This window comes from Carlito syrichta, unplaced genomic scaffold, assembly GCF_000164805.1.
Source record: "Carlito syrichta isolate Samal-C Ts95f unplaced genomic scaffold, Tarsius_syrichta-2.0.1 Scaffold116229, whole genome shotgun sequence".
NCBI classification, from domain to species: Eukaryota; Metazoa; Chordata; class Mammalia; order Primates; family Tarsiidae; genus Carlito; species Carlito syrichta.
Window position 1 is genome coordinate 627,034 of NW_007060325.1, and position 18,554 is coordinate 645,587.

Genomic DNA, 18,554 nt, shown 5'->3' on the forward strand with positions numbered 1-18,554 from the left:
TAAGTGTAAAGCAAGTAAAAGTAGGAAAGGGCATGAATAAATACCCTGGAGCAGGAAGTTGTGAAAAGTATGAAGATGTCAGACTATGGAAGATAAGCAAGGTCATAAAACGTTCATTTGTAAAAGTTGTAGATTTTGGAGAAAGAATGTTCAACAGGAAATGGAATAAGAAAGAAGCCTTACGATTAAGAAATGTTAGTTGTCAGATGAGAGGAATATATGAAACTGATGAATATGTTCCCAAATTTATGGAAAGAAATTTCAGCATCCTGTGATTATTTTGTTTTTGCTCCAGTTTGCTTGCAATATGGTCTTTGTTTGAAACTAACTCAACTTTGAATTTGTAGTCTTTTCTTAATCCAAATTTGAATAGTAAAACTGGGATTTACCTTATCTATTTGCAGTGATATCCAAATTCATAAAAAATGAATTCAAAGCCAGCAGGGACCTGTGAGATTATCTTGTCTAATGTTTGGATTTTGTAGATGGGAGACTTTAACTGCTAGATTAAATAATTAGTTCAAGGTTACATGGCCAGTGTCCAGTAGAGCCAAGACTAACTTTAATCTTTACTCATTCCCTATCTGGGCTATATAGCATATGTTCTGGTGTGAAGTCTTTAGTGGATACCTAACAGTTTGTACTCCAGAAACATTAAAAAGCCAAATGGAATATTATATGATTCATTTGTCTGAATTTGTACTTGCAAATTACTAAACTATCAACTTGACCATATAGAAAGAAAAATCTTGCTGAAGCAGTATTCTACATCTACTTAGACCTTGTTTACTAATTCCTAACTGTTTTGACATTTAACGCTAAGAAAAAAGATAGGACTTCTCGATGTTAATAAATGTAACAGAGTCTAGTATTACATTTTGGACTAGGTTCAACGGGAAAGTTAGTTAATCAGCAGCTGTTCTATCACTTTTTTAAAAGTCCCAAGTGGTGTGTCTGTCTTTCCAGCTGTAGTCTCTTTCTCCCTCCCCCATGCCCCCATGTCTTCCTAATAATGAAAAAGGATGAATAATATGATCTAAGAAAAAAGAACATTGTTTCCAGAGTAGTAGAACTTTGTAAGTTCACTAGCACTTTCCTTTTTACTCCAAATAATATATTGAGAAACGTACTTACACAGTTGGGAATAATCCTGATTATTATTTTAAAAATAATAATGTGTTCCATATGATAATACTGATAGATACTTTAAATTGTCTATTTTTGCATGGACCCCTAATGTTTAAATAAAGTGATTAGACATACAAATCAGTAACTTTGCTAACTATGTAAGTAAGAATTTACAAGTTTATGAGTTAAGAGAATTTACGTCTTTGGTTTTTGTGATATCTTATTTAAGAGGTTTCTTTATGGGATCCACAACTCTAGAATGTTTGTTTGCATTTCTTAGAAGGACAAGTACAGTGAAATGGGATTAGCTGCCTTAATAAACTCAACCAAATTACTGTTCAAATGATCAAATAATGTTAAAATACCTTAATTTTAATTTTAATTATTTAATTCCTTCTTTGTTGTGGGGATTTTTAGGTATTGTAGTATTTGGCATGCATAAGACATGAAATCAGTATACCCTAAGATTTCAGGAACTGGGACTCCTTTAATATATTTACTCAAGTAAATATTTGTCCTTTTCACTCCTCCCTCTCCCTATCTTTTTTCTCCCCAAGATTGACTCTGTTTTAGATGTATTTAGGAGATATATAGATGAAAGATACTTTTCCTACTCTCTCGGAGCTCAGACATTGTCTTTAATACAGTGGTTTTCAAAACATGGGTCCCTGACCCAGCAGTGTCTTACCTGAGGCCTTATTAGAAAAGCAAATTCTCAAGCTGCACCTCACACTTTCAGAATCAGAATTCTGGGGGATGGGACTCAGTAATCTGCGTTTTTCACAAACCCTCCTGGGAATTTTGATGCACACTTAGGTTGAGAACCACTGGTTTAATGGCTAGAACTTTATACTTTCCTAATTTTTTAAATTGAGATAGAACTTACATACCAAAATTCATCATTCAAGGTGTACAATTCACTGGTTTTTAGTGTATTCACAAGGTTGTGCAACTATCACCAGTATCTAATTCTAGAACATCTTCATCATTCAAAAAGAAACTTCATACCTATTAGCAGTCACTCGCCATTTGGTCGCTATGGATTTACCTATTGTGGACATTTCATATAAGTATAATCATAAACTATGTTGTCTTTTGTTTCTGATTTTCACTTAGCATGTTTTCAATGTTCATCCATGCTGTAGCATGTATCAGTGTTTCATCATTTTTATGAATGAACTATTATTTCATTGTCTAAATATACATGTTTTATTTATCCAGTCTTCAGTTAATGGACATTTAGGCTGTTCCTACTTTTTGGCTATTATGAATAATGCTGCTATGAACATTCATGTACAAGTCTTTGTATGAACATATGTTTACATATGGGTATATGCAATCAGTTCTCATTATTTGTAGTAGTAATGTCCATAAAGTTGCTACAAACACTGAATTAGTGACTACTAAATTGTTGCTCCTAGGAAAAACATAGGATTAGGTTCCTACGAACCTCTGGTTACATTTTTATCAATTGATCAATACATAACCTTGTTTTATATGTATTTCTTTTAAAAAGACACCTTATCTTATATATATTGCTGATTCATTAACATTGAGTGCATGTCCATCAGCACTGTAACTCATGTCTGAACGAAGCAGCTTACCTTCCCAGGTGTATTTTCTCCATAAGGCCTATCACAACCTTCTTGCACCTAGAAACACTAGGGAGCACTTCAGCCCTATGCTTGGAGACCATTTTAAACAGTGAAATTGCCAACAAAAAACACAAAATGTGAAAAGCATGACACTAAATAGACTGCAAAAGGGACATTTGTTTACAGTATGAGAGCCAAGCACAAGGGCATTGTCTTGATGACTCATTTTTTAATCACTATACACATTTGCATGCCTGAATGACTATGGAAGGATTATTTTGGAGTTACAAATAAATTATACTGAGCAGGCCAATTCACAAATGCAGAATCCACAAGTAATGAGGATCAACTCATAGTAGTTGAGTGAAATTGCTGGGTCATATGATTATTCTATGTGTAATATTTTGAGAAACTGCCAAGTTGTTTTCAAGATGGTCTATAGCATTTTACATACATTCTCACCAGCAGTGTATAAAGGTTTCTGTTTCTCCATATCCTCAACAACACTTGTTAATTTCTCTTTGATTGTAGTCATCATGGTGGATGTGAAGTAGCTACTTGTGGTTTTGATTTGTATTTCTCTAAATCACTAATGATATTGAACATTTTTTTATTTGCATACTAGCATTTGCATATCTTCTTTGAAGAAATGTTCAAAAATTTTGCATCGTTTAAAAGTTGGATCATTTGTCTTTTTATTGTTAAGTTGTGAGTTTTAAAATATATATTCTGAATACTAGACCTAGATATATGATTTGCCTATATTTTCTCCTATTCAAGAGTTTTTCACTTTCTTGATGTCATTTTATCTACAAAGGTTTTTTATTGTGAGGGAGTCCAATTTTGTCTATTTTTTCTTTGGTTGCTTATGCTTTTGAAATTTTTGAAATTGCTATCTTTATATAGTTAATCAGAACATCCTGCTTTTAAAAAATTGTTTACACATTTCTATTACCAAAGTTATGATGACTTAGATTTCATGGTTTCAATAAATTATCGCTTATTTGCTAAGGGATGTCATTTGTAGATGTACAGCATTTGTTTGCAGTTATTTACAAAGTTTTTATGTTGTGGTTGTGGAATTTTAAATACTGGCATCATGAAGACCATATATTTATAAAAAATAGTGTCAACTTCATTTAACAAACTGCTGTTTTTGTTTAGGAAAATTGAAGGAAAACACTTGAAACTGCTTTGACTAATGCTTTAAAAGAAGACGGCCTCTTTTAAAAACTATAAATTTTCTGTTGTAAAAGTAGCATCTCTAGCCATTTTTCTGAAAGAACACAAAAATCCTCAGAACTTGGAAATAAACACTGATTTGTGTTAGTTTAAACATAGTAGCACTATGTGTCAGAAAACTGAATCTGTAACACTTAAGTTAGGCTAAGCAAGCAAATAATATCAGCTAACATGGCTTTAATCTACTAAGTAACTTAAAATCCAAAAGATCAAAGGAAGTTATAACTAAAAACAGCCCTTCATGCAATTTCCCTGTAGAAGCAGGAAAAGGCTAGAAATTACATGTCACCTTCATATCCTGGCTTGCTGACCTCGCGCTCAGATCAAGCCCCTCTGTATGCCAGCTGTTACCATTATTAAGACCTTTCCCCCAGGGGTTAAGTAGGAGAAAAACTCTCCTTTCCTATTGGAGAGCAAACACTGAAAGTTCCAGCCCCTAACATGCCTAATTCAAAGCAATCTGCATGTGCTTGTCATTCAGTCTGTCCTGCCACTCTGTGGAGCTGCTCCTGCCAACTCATTGCTTTCTGTTGTGCTGTTCCTGCAGTCAGTTACCACTGTTGGTTGCTACTGCACTCATTTGCAGACCAAACTGAGCCAGAGAAGCTCCTTCTTTTTAACATAAAGGTAATGCATTTACTCTTGTTGCTATACGTGTGAGTTTACTATTTTGGGAGGATTGATTAAAAACTGATCTTTGTCTCTTAGAATAATATTTAAAACTCCAGCTCACTGTTTTTTATTTGGATTTTTTTTGTTCGATGTAAACTTTGAATGGCATTTTAACGCATTAAAATCTTGTGAAGTTTGAGTTATAATCTAGCACAGTAAGGTAAGGTCAGCTAGCTCTTAAGTTTTTAAAATGTGCTTTCTTTATGAAGTTGGAAGGAAACCTGAGATTTAAAGAAATTTGTGTTGTTTTACACTTTTGGGATTCTTATGTAGCTGCTGTCTAAATCAGAAAATTTTAAAGATATGTGCTTGTCATTACCAGTTGATAGAAAAGTAAATGTAGAATCATAGAAATCACTTTTGGGACTTAAATTTTGTTTAAAAAATAGAAAATTGTTAACATTTCCATCCTATAAAGGGAGAAGTTTGGTGAAGATACCCACTTGAGAACTAAGATTCAACAGCAAGTAATTCTTACCAAAGTTCATTTCAAATATACAGCTTGGTACACAATCTCAGGTTGTCTTTTAGTTGATTAAGTATTTCATGCATTGTATGCATTTTAATTTAACAATGGACTATATTATGATGGGACTTGCTATTTAAAGTAGAAGTCCAAAATATACTTGCTATAGTGACTTTGTTTAAGATAAAAATGGATCATTTATATGCAACTGGCAGAAAAATTTAAACTAGATTAACTTGTGAAATAACTTTATGTCTAGTAGTAAAATGTGAATTAAAAAAATTAAACAAAAATTTAGTGAAAACAGAGATATTTTATGCACATTGTTGACTGACCATAAATGCCTTTCTCCAGTGATAAATAGAGAACACATTTTGCTAAAAACAATTTTTTTTAACAAACAGGTATTCTTGTTGAAAGAAAAGAATGAAATATGTCATTTTTACCCATAGGAGGGTTATTTTAGATCATACTATTTATAATTAGGAAAACTTCAGTTTCCTTTGATGACTGGGAAATCACTCAACTATGTAAATAAACTCTAATGAGTATTTTACTCATAGGCAGTGGGTTTCCCACTTCCCATGGTTTTAGTCTCTGCTGACAAATTTCTACTTTCTAAAATGTTAAAATAGTCTTTTTGCATTATTTTGTTTATATTTTAGTCTTGCATCTCTAATAGATTATCTTAGAATGCTTTCATTGCCAAAATATTGAATATTGGAATATTTCATTTGAATATACCTTGCTTGGAACTTTTTGTTAAATAAAGAAGCAGAGTATTTTTATGTATCTTTCATGCTTCATATAGCTCACATCTTAGACCTGAATTTTAAAAGTGTAAGTATGAACTGTTTGCATTGGTTATGAAAAAATACATAATGTTTAAATGTCTGAATGATTGACCTACCAAAGCACTGTAGAAAATACATGTTAACCTTGCCTCGGTCTAGGAAATATGTATTATAAAAGTGATTCATCCAACATTTAAACCTAGTCCCACTTGTCCTGTAGTTTATATTGAACCAATTGAGCCTTTTTGGCAGCTCTTGGGTAATCTGCTTTTTAGTGTTTACTGTGCATCAATTCTTTACCTTCTGTTCTAACTGCTTTGTGTTCTGGGATTGGATCTGAGCATTTTCACGATATGATTCTTATAATTCAGTGTGAATGATTAACAGCCTTGACGTACAGACTACATGGATGTTTCCTACTTTTAAAAAATTGCAATTCTTGATTACATCTTAACACAGGATAAAAACCTGGGTTGTTTAGGATCAAGACAAATGAGCTGCTTAGCCTATCAGCCCTTTGGAAAAAATGCAAAACAAAGCAACTAAAGTAAATTAGAAAAGCTAGCCTTGGGAAAGAAAGTAGCTCTTTGTTCTCTTCATCTTAATTTCTATTCTCTTATTTTAATCACCATTAAACAGGCACGTGTATTACAGGATCACATATCTAAATTCCAAGAAAACTATTCATAAGGAACACAGTAGGTACATTATATGATTACTAACTAAGGACATTTACCTATTTACTGAAAAAATATTATTTAGTTACTTTTGTGAGCAACCAGGAATCCACACCAATAGTAAATGTAATTTCAGTTCATCTAATATATACAAGAAAGAAAATAGCAGAATTTACAAGAATTTATTATAAGTAAGATAATAGAAAAAGATTATGAAGGTCATATCCAGAGTTTTATGTTAGGCATTTAATTTACTAATCCAATTCAAGTAAGAATAAAATCTTTATAAATTTGATGTGTTTCTAAGCTTAAAACAAATCTCAGTTTTTTAAATAAAAGGATGCCTTTAATTGTGTTTTATACAAATACCTTGAGTGATGTTTCCCAAGTTTCTCAGTAGACTAAAGGATACCCTTGAGACATTATTTGCTGGACTCTGCAGGGAAGAACCCATTTGGGGAGCTGCTCTAGGAAATTTGATTTGTTGCTTCTCAAACTTCACAAAACAGCAGGGATTGGGGCCTGGTATCAGATACTTAACATTTGTGGGAAAAGTTTAGATAATTTTAAGTGTAGTATTAAAAAACAACACACTACCATCTAAATCAAACAACTTTTAAGTGCTTTATGGTGATTGATCTCAGTTTTTGGCTTTATGAAAGACATTTTTTAAATTCTCTCACATTCTTTTGCCTCACAATGTGTGGGAGTAGGATTTTCTTAGTTTGATTTACCTCAGTGATGGTTTTTTCCTTTGAGCTGCTAAGTTCTGAGGTTTTGAGATGTGTGAAGTATTAAACATTCATGGTGTCTTTAGACATGCTTGTGATCTGTTCAACAACATTTGTTAAGCTCAGTAATATGATCCTGTTTCTACTGGGGAAGAGCTACAGTGATACAGATAGATTGCTCAATTGTAAAGCTGTCCATTTTGTGATTTTAGTTGAGACAAAATAGTTTCAAATGAAATCTCATTGCCTAGAGATAACTCTATCACATCTTGAGGATCTTATTTGTTACCAAAACATCTTGTAATTCTTATTTGGTGGGGATGTGAGTCTAGTTAGCAATCCTGGTATCTGGAAGCTGTCTCTGCCTAGAATAAGAAAGTATAAGAAATACCATCAGAAATTTCCCCCTACTCCCCAAATGGAACTTTAGGGAAAATGTTATTTTATTAGATGACCTTGGGATTTCATTTTAGAAATTGACCAGAGGTTGGGGATATACTTTTTCTTGAGTGTTAAATAAACTGATTAGATAAATGAGCTATTTCCCAAACTTTCTTCAAAAGATCCATAAGTAATTGAGGCTATATGATCACTTATTTCATATTTCCACAAAACTTGTTCCCCATGAAGTCTGAACTGCTTTGCTTGAGCTAATGTCTTATTAAGACTTCCTCTTGCTGCACCCTTGCCCCCACCCTTCCAACTTAAGAAGTACTGTAGATGAAACCTCTTTTCACTGTAATCAAAAAACAATTGTATAACCAAGAATATACAAAATGAAACTGGAGAAGCTTTTTCTAATCAGAAATATCAAACATTGGTCATTTTTTAAAATCTACAAAGTTCTATAAATATTATAAAGTACATCTAACATAGAGTACCAGATCCAAATTTTTTTAATACGCAGCAATATTCTTGCATTTTAGGCAATATTTCCTGAGTGTTGACTATTTTGAGTAGCAGTTGCTTGTTCTTGTAAATTGATCAGAATTAATTACAGAAAGTATAAACTAGTGGTTATCAGCTCTGGCTCATGTTAAAATCACCTGGGGAGCTTTAAAAAATTCTAATGCTAGCCGGGCTCAGTGGCTCAGCCTGTAATCCTGCGCCTTTGGGAAGCTGAGGTGAGTGGATTGCCTGAGCCCGTGGGTTTGAGACCTGCCTGGGCAGACGAGACCTCATCTCTACAATAAATCAAAAAAATTGGCCAGGTGTGGTAGCGTGCGCCTGTAGTTCCAGCTACTTGGAAGGCTGAGGCGGAAGGATCGCCAGAGCCCAGCAGGTCGAGGCTGCGGTGGCTGGGAGCGGCCACTGCACTCCAGTCTGGGCGACGGTGAGACTCCAACTCAAAAAAAAAAAAAATTCTAATGCTCACTCTTCACTACAATATGAATTAAATCAGAACCTCTGGAGCCAGAGCCCTGTATCATCTATATATATATATATATGATCCTGTTTCTACTGGGAAAGAGCTACTCATACTAAAATATACTAATATATATTTTAGTATTAACTGGAGTGATTCAAATCTGCAGCTAGGGATGAGACTGCTGTGATAGGCTTGTAATTTTGTGAATATTTGTTTTACTTATTGCATTCCCATCAAGACTTTTAGCAGAGTCTCGACAAATGTCTTGGCTGGTTTGGAGTTAGATAACTACCTATATAGGAGGACTTTGTAGATTTTTTTTAATGACCATTGTTTGACATTTCTTAGTAGAGAAAGCTTCTCTAGTTTTATTTTGTATATTCTTGGTTATTCAATTTAGCATAGTTCTCCAGACTTAGCATTCAAAAGGAATTAATGGAATTTAAATTCACCTGAAATAGAAACTCAAAAGATAAAAAGCCCATCTTTCTCTCCCTCATTCTCTCAGATGCTTATGGATACAACACTTATAACATGGAGGAGAAGTGGTGAATCCTGTCTGGAATGACAATTTCTGTGGATGAACTTAGAAAAAATATCTCTAAAAACTGTTTTAATAATTGTCATACTGTGATAGTGTTCCTGAAATGTGTATTTAGGAAGATCAGCGTCGGTGGTAAACAGAAGATGGTATTGACATCATTTATCCCAGATTGTAGAAGATAAACTTCATTTCCTACCCACATTTCTTTTCCCACATAAACCTATTGCCAAAGATATAAACCAAAATGAGAAAAATAAAATTGATGTTTCTACAATTCTTATCATTCATCCCTACATGTATAAGTCTCTGCTTTGACAACTCATTGCTAGCAATAATACTGCTTTCCAAATTCAAGGCTTTCAGATTTGCTATTGCAGATATACTGTAATATCTTTATAAGTTTATTTTACTTTTACTTATTTTATGTTTATAATTTTTTGTTGTAAATCTTAGGAGGAGGGATTTTATCTGGCAATTTAAATTATTCTTCTATATTAAGCTATTTGTAAATACCATGAATAATTTTTGTTAAAAAAACTTACAGTTTATTCTTATTGGTGTGTTAATATATATTATATATAATCATTTAAAGAGCTTATATAAAAATGTTAGGTGTATTTCGTTTTTAAAGGTGGTGTTTATTATAATAAGTTGAAACTACCTACTTGATAATATAAATTTAATAGTAAAAACAGTAAGTTCTCATTGTAAAAGAATAGTAATCCTTTACTTTTAGATTGTCTGGAACTAGGTTTGCTTTTTCATTATGTGGCAGAAAACGTACTAGTACCTAGTAGGTTTTTGTGAAATGTATGGTTAGTGATATAGATCTTAAAATGTAATGTAAGCTGTTTCTTTGGGAAAATGGCTTCCAACTTATTGCAGTTTGTACTTAAGGGAGATAATAGTAATAATACCTTATTTTTGTGTAGTTATTTACAGTATATAAAATGTTTATTTCATTAGTTGAAGCTATTTATGTGTTCTTACTGAATGGGAGCTTAGTGGTAGAAAGTTCATGAACTCAAAAACATAAGAAAATTTAATTTGTCTCAGAAGGGAAGATTATATATATATTTTTTTACTTAAGACCATCCTTAGCTGGGCTCAGTGACTCAGCCTATAATCCCACCCTTTGGGAGGCTGAGGTGAGTGGATTGCCTGACCCTGCAGGTTTGAGACCCGCCTGGGCAACTTGGCGAGACCTCATCTCTACAGTAAATCAAAAAATTAGCCAGGCGTGGTAGTGCACACCTGTAGTTCCAGCTACTTGGAAGGCTGAGGCAGAAGGATTGCCAGAGCCCAGCAGGTCGAGGCTGCGGTGGCTGGGAGTGTGCCACTGCACCCCAGTCTGGCGACAGGGTGAGACTCCAACTCAAAAAAAAAAAAAAAGACCGTCCTTTTTGGTTCCTTAAAAGTACCCAACTCTTTTATTAAAGATACAGATCTTACTACCAGGTAATAATTATATTATTTTGAAATAGCCCAAATCCTACATGCCAACAAAGATCAATCCACATTGCTTTTTCAAGTTTGCATAATATGATACGTGGATGGATGACATCTTTCCTTAACTTAGTAAAATATGTCTGTGACACTCTTGAATACTAAATTGTATGTTTAAAACTATCTTGCTAGATATTGAATTCAGAGGCTATTTTTCATATGATCCTTTAGATAGAACTTTATATCAGTAGCCTCTAGTGGTTCTATAAAAGCTAGTTGAACTTGGCATTGCCTTAGAAGCATCTTCAGATAGTGGAAAAGCCTTATCATTAGAGTCCTAATGAATCCCAATTATGTGATTTGGATTAGTTACTTTAATATTTTTGACCCTCAGTTTTCCCTGTAATGGGTTTTGTAATATCTTCATAGGGATATTGTGAGGAAAGTACTTGACATAGTGAGATGACAAAAAACGTTTTTAGCACTCCTTTGAGAAGAGAAATATGACTAAAGACAAAACTTAGCTGATGTCTTTCTACCATCCAGCTTTAAGAGCCCTACTGCAGAAATGTGTAAAGTACCATTCTTTGTTAATTTCTCTTGGCATTTAGAAAAGCTATTTATTTCTTTGCCCATAGCACTAAATATTAATGCGACAGCTTGGTACCAGTGATCATAAGTGAGTCCATCATTTTAGGATAAGCATCAAGCAATTTTAGATGAACCATTTCACATTCAAACAGGTTTGGGGTGGGGCTCTGTGGCTCAGCCTGTAATCCCAGCACTTTGGGAGGCCAACGCGAGTGGATTGCCTTAGCCCATGGGTCCAAGACCAGCCCCGGCAACTTGGCGAGACCTTGTCTCTACAATAAAATAAAAAATTAGCTGAGCGTGGTAGCACGTAGTTCCGGCTACTTGGAAGGCTGAGGCAGAAGACTCTCCGGAGCCCAGCAGGTTGATGCTGGGGTGGCTGTGAGTGTGTCACTGCACTCCAGCCTGAGCAAGAGTCTCCAACTCAAAAAAAAAAAAAAAGCAGGTTTGGTAAATAATGGATATAATGAATACAGTAGCCCCAGACTGCCTTTATACTTGATGTGAAAAAAAAAAAATTGAGGTCTCTTTATATACCTATCTTCTAATTGTAGTACCAATTGGAGGGGGGGGTCTCACCCAGTTAACAGGGCAGGGTGCTTCAGTCCATATATGAGTTGCACTAAAAAGATTAAAATCCAACTAACTGTTTTGTTTTTTGTTTTTATTTTTGAGTTGGAGTCTCACTCTGTCACCCAAACTGGAGTGCAGTGGCTGCTCCTGGCCACCGCAGCCTCGACCTGCTGGGCTCCAGCGATCCTTCCGCCTCAGCCTTCCAAGTAGCCGGAATTACAGGCGCGTGCTACCACGCCCGGCTGATTTTTGATTTATTGTAGAGATGAGGTCTCGCTGCCCAGGTGGGTCTCGAACCCGCGGGCTCAGGCAATCCACTCACCTCAGGCTCCCAAAGGTGCAGGATTACAGGCTGAGCCACCGAGCCCGGCCTAAAATCCTACTAACTGTTATTTCCATGCACAAAACTGTTTGGGAGTCATGAGATAAGCCATAATTAAACTTAGAATAAATCAGAACCTCTGCTGTTATATTTGTTACTTTTCTCTGCCATAATTAGATAAATGGAACTTTATGTCTCTGTCATCTGTTATTATTTTCTTACTTTTTGTCCATTCTTTAAGTTTGCTCATCTTGCCATTACTTAGGCATAATTATCTAGTAACCTCTCCACCTAGTTTGTGGTCTTGCCTTACTATCAACATGTATTCCAGGAAACAGCAGCCTTTTGGAGGCTTGTTGCCCCATTCCTGGTGTACTGTATGAAATCTGCTCTAGTACCCCCAGGTGACCCTTATGTTCAGAAGCACTGGTTTAGTGTTTTGTATTTCATTAGAGAAACTGCTCTAGGGAGGTTCACTTTTCTGAAAAATGTGATTGTCTACAACATAACATCTTGTTGCTGATCCAGTTTTGCCATTTATTCCTAAATTTGGTGTTATGAATCTGGTGAAGCAAAGAGTTATTCTAAAATATGTCATCTGAGCTTATGGAATGTCTCTTAGCAGAAAGAGCTCAAAATCATAGCATCAGGCTTCCTAGCCTCACCATTTGTCATCAGTATGTGACTTTGAGCACCTTCCTAATACTCTCTGTGTTAAGTTTTCTTTTGCAAAATGGAGTGGTAATGCCTGTCACACCTGTTTTTCCAAGGGCTATTAGGAGGATCAACTCAAGTGAGATCATGTGTGAGAAAGTGCTTTGGAAATACCAAAGAGGTGCACTATTGTAACTGTTAATGGGATGAAGATGATGTTCCTTCAGGCTATATGAGCCCTGTGTTTGTTAAGAATAGTGATGGCTTTGCTAAGTGGTTACTGTGGTAATTGGAATAGGTCTGTGTATTCTCTTCAACAGTACATTTAGATTTTACCTTGACAGTTTTCTGGCCACACTATCAATTCTGACCTCCAGTTGCAAGTAGCTGCTATGATGTTTTCTTAATGCTCTTTAGGTGTGTTTGAATTTTGGGAGCCACCTAAATAGTTTGATTACATCCTTTGGATAAATTGTGTGTCATTAACATGTTTTGATTTTTGTTTATATATACCAAATATACAGAGGGTGCCCCCCCCAAAAGTATACACACTTAAAGAAAGGAAAAAACTGTATTACAATTGTAATATGCAATATATACTGATAACAAAAGATGAATGCAAGTCACATTTGACTTCTGCAATTATAGAGGTGTACAAAGTGGTTACCATCAGTATCCACACACTTCTGATTATGGCAGACTAAAACTATAACATCTCTTAAAATGCATACTCTTTTTTTGGTATATATATTAAACATATTTATAATATTTATATATATAAATGTATTCATATATTGTCATATGCCACATAAGGACATTTCAGTCAGTGACAGACCACATATACTTTGGATTAAGATTAAAATAGAACTGAAAAATTCCTATGGCCAGCTGTGATAACATTGTAATACAACATATTACCTTGTCTATATTTAGAGACACAAATAATTACCATTGTATTACAACTGCCTGCAGTATTCAGTACAGTAACATGCTGTACATAAAAATTTGTAGACTAGAAGCAATAGGCTGTACCATATAGCCTAGATGTATAGTAGGCTGTACCATCTAAGTTTGTGTAAATACATTCTATGATATCTGCACAACGGCAAAAATTACCTAATGACACGTTTGTCTGAACATATCCCCATCACTGAGACACAGGACTGTATATTAACAAATAAAATTTTCATCATTCAAACAGATTATTTTATGATTATATGGTAACATTTTCAATGAGATGCTACTTTTTGTCTTGAAGCATGATGATTTCTATGCATTTATAGGTGTAAATTTTCTGAGTTTGAAACAAGAATAGCATGTAACTATTTTTAATCTTCTAATCATATGTGCTCTGATGACTCTTTTTCAAATGTCTCTACAGTTATTTTCTTTTCTTTTTTTTTTTTTTTTGAGTTGGAGTCTCACTCTGTCACCCAGACTGGAGTGCAGTGGCCGCTCCCGGCCACTGCAGCATCAACCTGCTGGGCTCCGGCGATCCTTCCGCCTCAGCCTTCCAAGTAGCTGGAACTACAGGCGCGCACTACCACGCCCAGCTAATTTTTGATTTATTGTAGAGATGAGGTCTCACCAAGTTGCCCAGGTGGGTCTTGAACCCGTGGGCTCAGGCAGTCCACTCACCTCAGCCTCCCAAAGCGCTGGGATTACAGGCTGAGCCACCGAGCCTGACTTACATTTATTTTCTATAATGTCTGTTTTAATGATGATAGGATTAGTCATGGTGCTTTTGGTTCATAGATAACTTTGGCCCAACAAATAATCATTTGTGTTTCTAAAAATTTAGAAGCTATGAGATAAGACAAATGAACCCTTTGTCTGAATATTTTATGTTCATCTGTTCATCACTTCTTATTCTTTGACTCCCTTTCATTTCTTGCTTTATCCAGTTATTTGATATGTTGTGTAGGATATCATTGTAAAATAGCCGTTCTATATCAAGTGATACACAATTTAAAATGTATCCAGTGAATGTGTATCCTTTAAAGTAAAATAATTTTGTTTCTCTCTTTGCATATTAGTAATAATTACCTTTTGTTCATCAGTCACTGTTCGTCAGACTTTTTGTGTTGTTTTAGTAATATTTATTATTTATAAAAAAGAAACACTTATAGTAAAAGTTGCAAGCAGTTCAGAAAGTAAATTGTGAAAGTCTTTTCCACTCTCCAAATGGCCCAATACAACTCTCTAGCAGAAAAGAATGTTAGCATTTTCTTATGTCCTTCTAGAAATTATCTATGTACACCTAAATAAATAAATGTACTTCATTGTATATTATATATACATTACACACACACACTTTTTTTTAACCAAATGGATTCATACCTATAGGTTTTTCTGTAGCTAAGTTTTTTTGCGCATAATGATGTTCTTTGAACTTCTTTCCGTAGCAATACATCTAGGTCTAACTCATACTTTTTTCCTTGTGCAGATACTCAAGTATGGGTATATAGAATGTAAGTTCCCTATTGATAATAATTTAAATTGCTTCCAGTTTTCACTGTTACAAACAGTGCTGCAGTCAACATCCTAATGTGTGCATATATCCTAATACATTGTTCAAGTGTATCTAAAGGAAATTCCTAGCAGAATTAGGTTCAAAGGATAAAGATATTTTAAACTTTGATAAGTAGTTCCCAGTTGCTCTTTTAGAAGGTTGCACCAATTTGCATTTCAAACAAATTTAACTTCAAGAAGAAAACAAGACTTAGAGACACTGAGGGCTTAAGTAACTTGACCCAGGTTCTCAAAGTTAGTAACTGTAGAGTCAGCTTTCAAACTCAGATCAACCTATGCTGTTTCTTCTAAGCTACTGCTATCTCAATTGACCTTTTAAAGTATAATTTTGGCTTAAAACTAGGGAACATCATTTTGTATCTTTTTATAGGCTCATCACTCAATCAAGCATTAATGATAACTCACTATGTAAATATATAGCCCTTTGTAGTTTTCCAAACATTTTTACATTCTTATAGTAATCCTATGAGATGTATATTAAGTATTGCCCTGAATTATGTATGTGAAGAACTGAGGCTCAAAGCAAAAAAGCTTTAAAATGCAATCAAAAGATGGTTTTTGACCAAAAACCTTGTCACTCCAAAACTGCTAAATCACTCAAGACATAATGCTAGATGAAAAGGTGAAATACAGGGTGTGAAATTAGTGCCTTTGAGTGTATTAACATTGGCATATTATTTTCAGTAACAGAGAGAAATACACTAACATATCTACTGAGGACCCAGTTCCTCAAGAATAGCATTTCTTGATTGATTAATTCAGCATTTCCCTGTGTGATATAGCCCTAGGGAGAACAGGTGATTTCAACATAGCTGTCTTTTAAAGTTACTCATTATATTTGACCCACAACCTATTTTAAACTTCTACCATAAGTATTACTGTATTGGATTTATAATCACATACCATTATATTTATCACAATAGCTTGGCACAAGTCACAAGTGTCAACACTCTCTTTCAGGAACTCCTTATTTCATTCCTTTTTATTATACTTATCTTTCCTCTGTCTTGTCTTCTTTCCTGTTAGTGCCCTCCTTCCTAGGTTCAGACCAATTTTTTCTTCATTTGTTTCCGTTCTATAGAAAACTCTCTGTGTGGGCCTTAAGGTCAACTCTTGACTTCAGATTGAAACTTTGCTATTCTCCTGGTCAGCTGAACCCGTACACAAATACATCCGCTGAACTTAAATAATCCATAGACATTTTTCAAATAAATTTTTCTTTTTTTGCTTTTTAATTGTTTTACTCGTACTGTTTACTTATTTATGAAGTTAAATGTATTGTTCCCATTTTATGATTAACGAAATGGAATCAGAGAAAGCTCATGTGACTTGCTTTAAATACAAGCCAAAGTCAGAGTTCAAATTATTCCTTACTAGTTCCTACTTCATAACAAGAAGTCTTCCAAGTTACAAAACAGGTTGTGTTCCAAAAATTCATTTGTAAGTCAGTTATTTGGCACTTGAGCATCATTTTACCACAGTGAAAAAGAAAATGTTCTAAGTGGTGATTAGGTCCCTGGCTAGCCTACAAGAATCAACTTAACTCATGTGTAACAACAAAATGGTGCATTTGCAATAAAAAATAAAAGGGAATGATAGTTGTGACTCTGGTTACAAAAAAAAAGAAAAATTATTTTTCCTATGAAAGTAGATTTAATTAGAAGTTTGGGAAACATAAAAATTATGGAGTCTGTGGGATTGTAGGATACTTTGAATCCAGTCAAAGGATAGTGATAAGCTCAGTTTCACTTTAAAATTTTGAAAATATTTGTTGTTAGATACTTCTTACTAGCATAAATCATCCAGCAGCTGTGATTACAGTCAATAGGATTGACTAAATTAAATACTTTGGAAAAAATATACTTTCAGAGATGATATATTAACCAACCTGGGTTGGTAGGAAAAATCGGAAATATTGCTTCCTTCTATCCTCCTGCTGGAAGGGCAGGAGGAGTATTGTTTTGTTCAGCCCAGCAGATCCCATCAGCTGGGACAGCTTGGCAGAGGTCTCTAGAGAGCATGGGTTGCAGTTGGAGGTTGGAGAAAGCATGCATCTTCAGTGATTTCTGTGAATGGAATGTTTGTACAATGAGAGTTTCTAATTCTGGAAAATAATTGCATTGATCCCATCTACCAATTGTTTCCTACATTATCTAGCATGCAAATAAACGTCTTAAATTTCAATTAACTTTTTTACAAGTCTAGTGCTTCTTTAACTGTCCTTTAATTTATGTTTTATTGTTTTCAGAACATTTGCATATGTCTGCTTCTTTTGTTAACAACAAAAGGGAGGTTATATTTTCCAGTAAACAGAAGCTTAAATGAGCAGATCTTCTTGCTGAGTTGGCATATTTAGAAAGTGATGAAAGAAGGATTTGCGTTTGTGCTTCCTGGATCATATTAGTGCTCTTGCCAGTCAGTATATCTACCCTGCCTTCCTGCTAGTTAACTAATAGATTAAACTACTATTGCTTTGTGTTGGGTACATTATTTGAATGTTTTATACTGCGAATTTATACCCAAGAGTGATTTAATGAAGGAGATAGCAACTGTAATTCCTACAATTCAAAATCCCTCTCAGTAGTCATTAGAAAAAAATGTATGGAAAAGGAAATGATGTAAAACTGATGAGAGAAGTAGCATCTACTTGATTATTTATACACACACACATATTTAAATATTATATATGTTTATATATGTTTTATATATGTAACATATGCACATATTTATAAACTATATATATACTTATATATGTTTTATATGTGTGTTATATATAAGTTTTTAAATGCTTTATCATTCCACAGAAACAATTTATAAAGGAATTTTTATTGTGTGATGTTTAACCGAAGAGTGTGTGTGTGTGTGTGTGTGTGTGTTAGAGGAGTTTTATCTGAAAGGTAAATAAATAATGCTCAATTTACATTCTAATATGGCCTTGCTCTGCTCAGACATGCCCCTGTCGAGTAGTTTATATATTAGGTGGAAATGGATGTGGAAATTTTCTTCTTGGGGATCCAGGTTTATCAATTAGACTACCATGTACACAGACTAAAAAGAGGTTATTTTTTCTGTTTACCTGTATGTCTGCCAGAGGTAAAGAGAGACTGGAGAGAGATTTCTCCAAAAGCTCTTTTGCCTATTAGAAGAATGCCGTGCCAGAGGGGATAGTGAGCCAAATTATGGTTTTCTTTTTCTTTTCTTTTTTTTTTTTTTTTTTT

At 34.4% G+C, this 18,554-nt stretch overlaps 1 protein-coding gene across 2 annotated transcripts in view; it reads left to right on the forward strand.

Annotated features, from left to right (window-relative positions):
• The window catches only part of DISP1 (dispatched RND transporter family member 1), a 223,957-nt gene that overhangs the window by 145,749 nt on the left and 59,654 nt on the right, over window positions 1-18,554 (forward strand). The window contains exon 1 of one of the 2 annotated variants that reach the window (XM_021706833.1): window positions 4,441-4,592. The exons of the other annotated variant lie outside the window; for it this stretch is intronic. The gene's annotated coding sequence lies outside the window, so the exon portion shown is untranslated. Of the gene's footprint in view, window positions 1-4,440; window positions 4,593-18,554 lie in introns of those variants that run through there. 2 annotated transcript variants of the gene reach the window in all.